Genomic DNA, 11,216 nt, shown 5'->3' with positions numbered 1-11,216 from the left:
TATATTTCTAGCGACAGATTTTCAAAGGTTTTCTTTAAAACAGAATTTTAAAAAATGTTCCACATTAAAAAGAAATCCTTCCGGGATTCTGGATCCTTCGAGAAGCGAGCGTATCATCTTCTCAAAGGCTGGCAACGCATCTGCGGTTCCTTTGGTATTGCTGATGTCCATGGCCGTCGATGAAAACCTCGGTGTGCCCGCTTATTTTATATAAAAAAAACGAGTAAAAGAAGTTAAAAGTAAAGAACAAAATAAAGCAACATAGGTTTTAAATACCCGTCAGTCGCTCGGCAAAGCTTTCTTTGATTCGTTTTTACTTTACCAAGCACATTTTTCCATTTGCTTTTAACTTACTTTTGCATCTTCTTCAGTTCCGAAATTAAGCATAGTATGGTCCGAATGAAGTGCTAAAACTTCCAAGAAAAGTATTCGAAATATTGACTTCATTTTGAAACTAGCTGTCGCCCCGACTCCATCCGCGCGGCATTAAAAACATACTTTTTTAATAGCCTGTGTGTTCTTCCACTTTCCAGTCTATGGTCTACATCTATGCCAAATTTCATCGAGATCCGTTGAGCCATGTTGGAGATACCTTGTAACAAACATTCGTTCATCCATCCATCTATCTAAACATTCGCTTTTATAATATTATTAATTTTTGTAATAATGATAGTTCAACGCCTTGATGCTTGATTTTACGCGTTTCGTTCGTTTAATCGAAATCACGTATTCGATAACGTAGAAGTATAAGCAAGTTGTCACGTTTTCAGATTTGCAGCTAAAGCGAGCCATTATCATAATCAATGCGGCCGCCGCAGACCGCGTTTGAACCAGCCTTGCATATCAAATACACAAGACAATATGCTGTATATAAAATTGATAGATTTGTACCAACTATCAACCACAGAACTATTTTTCTACGAATCTCCGTCATATCTAATCTAATCTGTATAGGGAATGTAAAGTTCTTACAGTAAGACAATTATACATACAGACTCTTATCCTGCATCAACACTCATTAATGACATACAAAAAAGATTTAGTCTCCACGCAGCGCTCCTTACACAGCATATGTGAAGTTCCAAGAGTACGAACCATGTTTTCTGGAAAATTTCCATACTTCCTGGGCCCATGCCTATATAACAAAATACACAAAGAAAACAAAATACTCAATCTTACATCCTTAAAATGTAAAAACTTATTATTCCATATACTTGTAAATCTAAACTATGCAGATACTGAAAAACTCATTAATTTTATTATATAGAATCCTTTAAATCCATACATTTTCTCTCAGAAATATACATTCACCCACGAACATATGCATCCACTCGTACGTACATAAACACGCACAAATATTTACATGCAATATTAAGCTATTTTAATTATAATTTTTTCTCTTTTTTTGTAATTCTTAAGTAAGGCAAGCAATCTCACAATGTAACTAACATATTACTTATACTATGGCACTAAGACGAAAGAGACCTGGCTCCTATAATACGGGTCTAGAACCTAGTTTAGGAATCAGGCGTACTATTACTATGTAATTTTATCATAATTTTTGTTGCCTAAATAAACGATTTTTTTTTTAATATCAATGGAGCCTAGCATGAATATTTGTGATAAGTGCTGTCGTATTCGTCGTCAATTATGTAAAAATTAGTATGAGATTTTTGATGTGCTTAACGCCCAATAATAATACACTTTGATGACGATACGATAGAGTTTGATACAAAAATTCATGCTAGGCCCACTGAATGCACTTCTTTCTCCCGTTAGAAGAATTTATTATGAAAAATTGCGACAGATTCAGATTTTCGTTGTGTTTTATGTTAACCGTACCGTTAACAATATATCACTCCTGTTCGCTGTATCAAGAAGCTTATAAGTAACATTAGCAGGAGCAAATTTCTCATCTTTCCCCGTCAGATTAACCTGAGCGAGGCAAGTTGATTATACTCCGAGCGTCGACCTGGAGGCGTTCATTCTCATTTTAAACTTCATATCCTGTTACTCGTTTTGTTAAGATCTCTTTATAATTTCATAAAAATAGGATGAGAGAATGTGTTTTACATTTTAGCTTGACTAGAAATGTTTTAGTGGATATGTGTAACATTTCTACTATGATCCATGTCTTACCGTAGCTTTCTGAGGCTAATATCTCTTTATAAAACATATCGTCATCCTTGTAATTTGACAAAACAGATAACAATGTGTTTAAACGGGGATTTTGACATCAAAAACCCAAGTGTTTTTAGTTAATTTTGTGTCGTTACATTTTTATACAGACGTTTTTATCTTTCTTTTACCGGATTGACATCAAAATACTATATATTACTTTTTCTTTTTTTTCTTTTAATCTAGTATAGCAGTCATATTGAAATAAATCGATAGTTATTCAATTTGTTTTACAAGTACACAGGCCTGGTGTGATCCAAGTTTGAACAATGCACTCTATTCGGCAGTGTACATTGGCCAGGCTCAATTCTATTTAAATGTACAGTCGCATACATAGTGCGCCCTATGTTGCAGAGACAGTGGATTTAGGCCAAGCCCGGGCTATGTTCCCATATATTCTGCTACGGTTAGGATCGACATGAATCGCAACTTAGTTTATAAGATTAATGTAATGTAAAATGTAATCTTGTATTGTGATGAGTTACAGGATATAAAAAATATATTGTACTACGCAAATGTATTAATTTACTAGCTGTCGCACGCGACCCCGTCCGCGCGGAAATAAAAAACTTGGTAAGCTATATGTTCTTCTAGACCCTGTTTCATATCTATACCAAATTTCAGCGAGATCCGTAGAACCATTCCGGAGATACCTTCAAACAAACATCCATCCATCTAAACGTTCCCAATTATAATATTAGGAAGATTATAAATGGGAAATAGCGTATCACTATCTCAAAGGCCGGTAACGCATCTGGGGTTCCTCTGGTATTGCGGATGTCCATGGGCGTCGTTGAACACCTCGGTGTTCCCGCTGCTCGTTTGCCCCCTTCTGTTATAAAAAAAAATGAGTACGTACTATGTACTAATATCCCTATGCCAGCAATTTACATAGAAAACGCCGAACACAAAGAGTTATTTTAAAAACTTCTATCTTTTAAATATGAACATAAAACGATTTGACGTCTTTAATAGTCTAAAAAAATGAATAGAAAATATTTTATATAAATTGGTTTCAAGTTAAATTGGTTTTCCGACGCCTACAGATTGTCGATAAAACTTTTAACAAGTATGTGTTATATGTTATAATGATGCGCATATACAATTATATACTTAGTTCATATATATATTTCAATAGAAACTTTCAACTCTTATATTACATATTAGAATTTTTAATCTGCGAGAGACATATTTTTAACTTCACAAACCATTAAGTGAAAAGTACATAGTCTTCTTGAATATAAAAAGAAACACATAGAAATACCAAATATCCTATTTCTATGTTACCCTTACTTGCACCCGCATCTGTAACTGCGAATGTCTATGGTAAGCGGTCATTTTATTGGCGAATTAGGTAGCCTTGTTTATTTGCTACCTTATAACAAATGTTAGACTAGACAGATTTAGATGAAATTTTGATTAGTTTTTCTTTAAAATGCTAGGGAAAGTATGTGACTAAAATACTATAATTTTCATTATTTACTTATTATTTTGACATTGGAATTGCTACGCGTAACGGGTTCAGGGTATAAAATTATATCAGGGCTATTGATATGTCTATTGGAGTAATATCGAACTGAAGTTTAATTACCGTCCGCAGATCTTCGCATTTTGTCGTTCATTAAACTTCTCTCGTTATCTAATATTACTATTGCTTGTATTTTAACTTGAATGGAGTCAATTTATAACGATCCTAGCTTATTACTGAGAGCTGAAGTTTTGATGACTTTACAATTCTGTAAGATATCGCTTAACTTTGTCTTCGCTGACGGCTTTCGGATGAAAACGAAAATAAATAAAGAAAAATAGTTCTTTTTGATGCTATATTTTTTATCAGGCTCGATAAATTTTAGTTACTTTTCGACTTTTAACGGGTCTATCTTATTGATGAAGCTTTCGTCATATAATTTTGTAACTCGCAAGCTTTTTTACGATGATTTAACCAAGTTATTAAGTAATTTTTAACTTGAATTTGTTACGACAACTTGTTATCTATTTTAACTTATGTTACATTTTAACAGTTTAATCAATATAACTATATATAAAATATGAGAGAAAATTCAAGTAAACACGTCATAAGTGTGTCGTCCCGCGGGCGTGTTCCGGCGTTGCAGCGACCAGCTTCCGTGCACCACGTCCTGTTAGATAACACGATGATATTAGGGGAAAAGATACGATATTTCGTTTCGAAAACATTGTTTTATATTTTGAAGTGAACGATCTGTGTTATTTTTATTTAAAATGAATTTATAACATGTTTGAAACTTTAAACTATAAAATATTCGTAAACTATATACCCAATCATAATTTTTTATATTTCGGTTTGCCATGAAGTTTGTAAAGTTTGAGTTTATATACAATGGAAACTCACAAACCCTTGTGCATGTGAGACAAATCCATTCAAGCATTCTATAAACTTGACGCTCAAATTCAATGTAAGTGGAAATTGAACGTCACTGCTCAAGAGTTTGTTCACACAAGTTGTTCCCTATACTCAAGTACAAAAGCGTACAATGAAACCGATAATGATTATATTTATATTTTAATGTCAACCACCTAAATAATTTTAACCTAGAGAATCATTTTCATAATTTACTTAAAAAAAGAAGAAAAAATTGTTAAAATACCTAGATTTCGCTCATAAGGTTACCGCCATGTTATGAAATCAACTACCATTATTTCGATAGTGGTATCGGTGAATGGAATGATTGCGAAAAGCTTCGGCGAACATCTCAAGAAGCCCTCCTAAACAGTTGGATTAAGGGCCTGATACAAAAGGCAGTTATCCTAGAAACCGCGCGCATCGTGAGAAGGTTCCTGTCTCTGCGGCTCTGACCACTGGTTATTTGAGTCATGGGATTCTGCAGCTGGTGGTGCTCTATTTTTAATATTATATATTTTGTATATTTTTGTTAAATAAATGAATACATGAGAATATAATATTACTGATATAAAAAAACAGCTCTGTTTAATAATTAAGTAGAAATAAATATTTCCTTTTGTAAATTGTTGCAATTATTCTTGTAAATTAACATGAACAACGAAATACAGTTATATTAATAAAGCGCCCGCTTTTGATGAATGGCTTTTGCTTTATTAAAACATTTTACTCTGCGCTGCATTGTTACATTCAAAATTATTTGACCAAAATATTATACATGTATCAATAACTATTAACTTACATGTTTAAAGAAGGCATTTTTTAATCAAATTATTTTCTCTTTTGTTCCATTTCACGTTCAAGAAAAAATATCAAAACTGCTAGGAAGAAAATCCGGCACTATGCCGGTGTATCGGGGTAAAACTAGCCTTATTCAAAATAATAACGTTTATGTCCCCTCACTAATCAATCTGACACTTGAATTGGTAACAAAACCGCGACATTCGCGCCAAAGAATTCTAACTAGCAATATCTAAAAAAACATAATAAAAAAGGTCTTAAGGAGATTTTTTCTCGGCTATTGGTTTTATACCTTATTTATATTAACTACTATTTGATTATTAAATAAATTCCAGCTTGATACCTTCACGCGTTTTTGAGAAGGGTTCCGTTTGTTTCCTATGAGGTACGGAACCCTAAAAAGAAACATTCCATATCCAATATAAATAAAGTGTCAGTATGTACGTAGCTCTACAAAACAAACTCATAAAATATGTATTTCTATCAAACAACAGTAACATCTGCTTCCGGGATATCATGTCTCGCAAACAACGCTGCAAATATTTGCCTACAGTCCTCTACAACAGAAACAAAAACTATTCTATAGGGAAATACTCGTTAACAATAATAATTTGGAATTCATACTTCAATGAACAATAAATCAATTGTACTGGATCTTATTTTATTTATGTTTGAATTGAACTTGTATTTTAAATTGGTGTTATTGCATTTTAATTTGGAATTTTTAAATTGTATTTTAACAAGTATTCTATAGGAAATTGTAAATAGTTTTAAATATTATTTTAAAGTTTGGATTTTATAATTTTAATAAAGAAATAAAGAATCTTGCTCCCTAAAGTTCCTGATCACCACGTTAGGGGAACGAGAGGGCGGCATAGCGCCGCCGATAAAAAAAGAACAATAAATAACAATACAAAATTGTAGATTCTCTATTGTTATTTGCATTCGGTTTGTCTCCACTGTCGTAGCACCAGTGTGACATAAATACGTAATATAATAAAGATAGCTGCCATGATAGTCGTCAACCTTCGACAGGAGATGGCACTTAAAAGATGTTTAAAATAAAATATCACATATCAATCTAAACTGTTGACCTTTAAAAGTTCGAGACCAGACGGAAGTGCATTATTCCAGTTTTATCTAGTATTAACCGGTAACAGTTTGTAGGGTTGGCCGTTCCATTATCCATAAAGGTCAGCGGTAATTGACTAATTGGATATCTAACAAGCCAATATAGCATCAATAGAGTTCTGAAACCGCGGGGAAATTGCGTTATCCAGCTTTTAAAGCGGTTGCGGTGAGCTATCGTAGATACAAAGTGCATGCCACATACTCGTATTGTCCATTCCATGTCCTGGTGTATTTAATGTGAATAATTAAACATATTTTTAAGGTACTTCGGTGGTAAAAATTTATTTTTTTTAGACATTGTTATAATAATTTGAATCCTTTGGCGCGAATGACGCGCTTTCGTTACAAAGTCTAGTGTCAGAATGATTAGTGAGGGGACATAAACGTCGACATTTTAGTAGGGCTAGTGTTGCGTCAATACACTAGCACATTTTCGGATTTTCTTCCTAACATTATGTAGTTAAATTAATAAACATTGTGAAATAATATGTTTCTATATAAGTTTATTATGAAATAAGAATATTTAAATGGGAATAGTAACTTAGCCAACTTAAAGGCTACTTAACTTAAGTAACGTTCCTGTAATAATAGCGACTTATGCGATGTAAGCACAAAGTTGGAAGGCAATTTCAAACTTGTAAGTATTTAAAACCAAGTTGCATTAAACATCTTGTATTCTGCTTTTGTTCTGGTCTTGCATAGTTTACCGTGGGTTTCTAAGTCCGAATTCTTAGTTTAAAAAATATTGGTATCTCTATTCAAAGATGACAAGGGCGTCGATATGATTTTAAACAGACAATTTGGACTCGGAAACCCACGGTTAATTGATTTTAAATACAAAATGAATATTTGAAACTTGAAATAAATAACTAAAAGATTCACTATCATTATTCTGTCACACAAAAATATGTCTATATTTATATGCTCTTTTAATTTGCTACAGACTTTATTTCTTTCTTTTCCTATAAAATAATATTAAAAGAAACACATTTCTAATCTTCTACCGAAATACCAAAGCAATTTATTATTTTATCGAAAAGGTTTCTCTTGAAGAGGCATGAATTTCTGTACAAATGCCTCACTGAAAGCTTGTGAACGTATAAATAAAATATATATTTTATACACTTCAATATCGGAGTCAATATAGCGTCAATGATAAATGGCTTTAATTCGAAACTTTCTTAATGCGTAAATCTATATATATATAAAAGAAAGTCGTGTTAGTTACACTATTTATAACTCAAGAACGGCTTTACCGATATGCCTGAAAATTGGTGAGTAGGTAGCTTAGAGCCAGGAGACGGACATAGGATACTAATTATTCAATTTTTTTTCGAATTAATGCTTGAAGAGCTGCTTTCTATTTAACTTACGAATATTATAAATGCGAATGCTTAGATGGATGGGTGTTTGAAAATATCTCTAGAACGGCTGAACGGATCACGATTAAATTTGGGATACGTATAGAGCATAGTCTGAACGAACACATAGGCTACACTTATTAAGTTTTTTTATATATGCACACGAATGGAGTCGCGGGCGACAGCTAGTAATATATAAAGAGTAAAAATACGTATATAATAATGACATTTATCTTTTAATCAATAGAAAAATGTAAACAACTTTTAGTATACAAAATTATGTAGCATTCTAATTATCAATGAATATGTGAATCCGATACTGTAGTTTTTTTAGTTTATACGGTACTAAAAGAAAATGCGTGTCGGAGGCCTAATTTTACTCCCCTTTCCTTTCCACAATTTTCTTATATGTAAAGAATGAACAGTCGAAGTGGATATGACAGTGGATTTAAGTAATTTTGTGAATAATTGCTAAAATATACATTGTATTATAAAATTAATAAAAAAATCTACTATTTTATGTAAAGATTTTCACGCAAAATCTCAAGCTTATCGTAACATTCCTATTTTCGTGGACGCTCAACCGTTTCGGTTGTCGTAATAAGCCACAATGGAATCACTAACAACGTCCTATAAGCACCTAATTGCGTGCAAAACTGAATAAAAAGCTCTAACGAAGACCATTGTCGTTTCCAAAGTATACAGATAAAAGCTTTTATTTATGTTTGAAGACTTCTATTCCGTTTAAATGTCCCTTTGTAGAATTCTAAACAAATTGTTGTTCTTCAAACTCGTGCTCAAAATGTAACAGAACAAATATAATAATAAATTTCAAAACTGATTTTACAATATATTTCATATGACTAATGTTATAAAGGAAACGTCGATGGCTCAGGGGTTTAAGCACTTGACATGCAATCTACAGGTCCTGGGTTCGAATCCGCCATGTACCAATGTGTTTTTCGATTTTCGATTTACATATGTACATTTTATCCTACGTTCTTACGGTGAAGTAAAAAGTGAAAAACGTCGTGATGCAACCTGCATATATCTGAGAAGAAATTCAAAAATATTTAGTAGTCAACCAACCCACACTGGGCCAGCGTGGTTGACTATGACCTAGTCACCCCTACCATAGGGTAGGCTACAAGCCCCTCAGCGGGGACGTATAGTAAACTGATGATGATGTATGGATGGATGTTTATGAGAAGGTATTTCGCTGAAATTTGGCATAGATGTAGAACATAGTCGGAAAGAGCACATAGACTACTACTTAGTTTCTTTTTAATATGACGAAGACGGAGTCTACTGCGAAGGGGGGCGACAATTGGTCAATAAGAACAAAATACCGTCTAGTAAATAATATCTTGCTTTTGTTATATTTCTGGTTAAGCCAGAAACGTGGATTTTGAATGTTTTCTTATCAAATAAAGTATATAAAATCTTATTTTGTACATAATAGTTATGTATTACATTGGTAGCTGGGGAGCGCGACTGCAACAATAGAACGGAAGGCACAATGCCACTGAGACTGTTTCAATTCATTTCCATTGTTTCTTTCTCTATTTAGATTTTTTTAAGCTCTTTTTTTTTTAAATCCGCAGACCTTATTCTGTCGTACATGTTCACGTAAAACACTTGCTACCTATCTCTCGACTTGACATTTTAAAATAATAAAAACGTTCATCAAAGATATATACTAAGTTATCTTAAATTAAAAAAGTGTCGCTTAAAATCTTCATTTTTATAACCCTTTATTTATCTTACAATGTGTATTTGTTCCGATGGAATCTTGTAACGCAATTTTGAAGCAAATATCTTTAACCGATTAAGCTGATTTTTTTTTGCTAAATAGGTTTATATAACTCTAACAAGTAGATATTTTACGGGGACTTAAAAGTATACGTCAAAAGTTAAAGCAATACACAACACTGAATAAAAGAATCAATCAATTTTGCTACAATATTCTGACATATGTAGGTTTTAATCTGATAAAAATAAATGCTGGAACAATTTTAAATTTAAAAGCTGTCCATTAATTCCTGTTCAATTCCTTTTGATATGTTCCGAGATTGAAATGGGGCCGGTATTTCAGTAACGTCAACAGAAATCCCTTACGGGGCATGTACAATAACACGGCCGCGTTTGACCCTGCAAAGCCTGCAATTTAATTTACAAGGCCTTGTAACATACTGGAAACATGAAGGTAAGCTGAGATTACGAAAATATACTAGGAACTATTTATAAATTAATAACCACAGCTGCGTTGTGGAAGGGTCCGTCGTCGGTATTTCCAAACCAATATGACTTAGGGGCCTTCAAGAAGCAAGTGTATCACCATCTCAAAGGCCGGGCCGGCATCTGCGGTACCTCTGGTCTTGCAGATGTCCATTGGCGTCTATGAACACCTCGGTGTTTCCGCTTCTCGTTTGCCCTCTACTCTTATAAAAAAAAACAATCTAATAGTCCTATTAAATTATTGTTAGTTTGGAACTTTAGATCCCTAAATACTAAGGCGTCAAGATAAGATAACGGTATGGCTTATATTGTGTACTCTGTAATTAGAACAGCGTATCTTGCGATCAAATTTCATGTCGCGTTGGGCGTTGCCTAATTATATACTGATTTACCTACGCGGTTTGAAATTTCAGTACCTTCTAATAAAATTCATGCTCAAAACTGTAATTAAGGCAAATCGTGTTTGTTAATACATTTTGTTTTAAAATAAAAGCTAGCTTTTTAATGTAAATAACAGTAGCGTTCAAATAAGTCTTGTTAGAGGTGCAATAAAAGCGTAAAAATATTATTGCTTACCATGAATTCTAGCGCCGAAACATTTGCGTTAAAGCATGTTGTTGTCTCTGTTTTTTTCCAAAATAATGAAAGGGACAATATCATCTTTTTTTTTAATTATTCAAAAGAAACCTTCTCTCGGTGATCGCATACTCTCATATCTTAGTTATGTGATATAAATTTCTAATTAATTTCGATAAATTGTTGTGTAAACAATAAAAGGTTGCTGATCTCTGGAAAGATAAATATAGCAAGGGGTTGGGGAAGTATGGCTGTTATCGCGTTTATGCAAATTTACTATTTTATTATTCATTAAAGCTTAAAAACGATTTGAATTTACTTAAGTACCGTAATAAAGAAAAGATGGATTACGATAATGTTTTTCGTGCTTATGTATGTATATTTTTGTGTGTGTCGATACAATTGTGACTTCCGGAACTGAACGACTGAACAAAGAATGAGGTATAATTCGATTCGTATTCTTCCCCCGGGTGTCATTCAAGTAGAAAATATTATTATTTGTATAGTGTGATTTATCACCACGGGTTTATTGTTAAAACATGACAAATTGA

This window comes from Papilio xuthus, unplaced genomic scaffold (assembly GCF_000836235.2).
Source record: "Papilio xuthus unplaced genomic scaffold, Pxut_1.1 DF829129.1, whole genome shotgun sequence".
NCBI lineage: Eukaryota > Metazoa > Arthropoda > Insecta > Lepidoptera > Papilionidae > Papilio > Papilio xuthus.
This window is presented reverse-complemented; position numbering follows the sequence as displayed.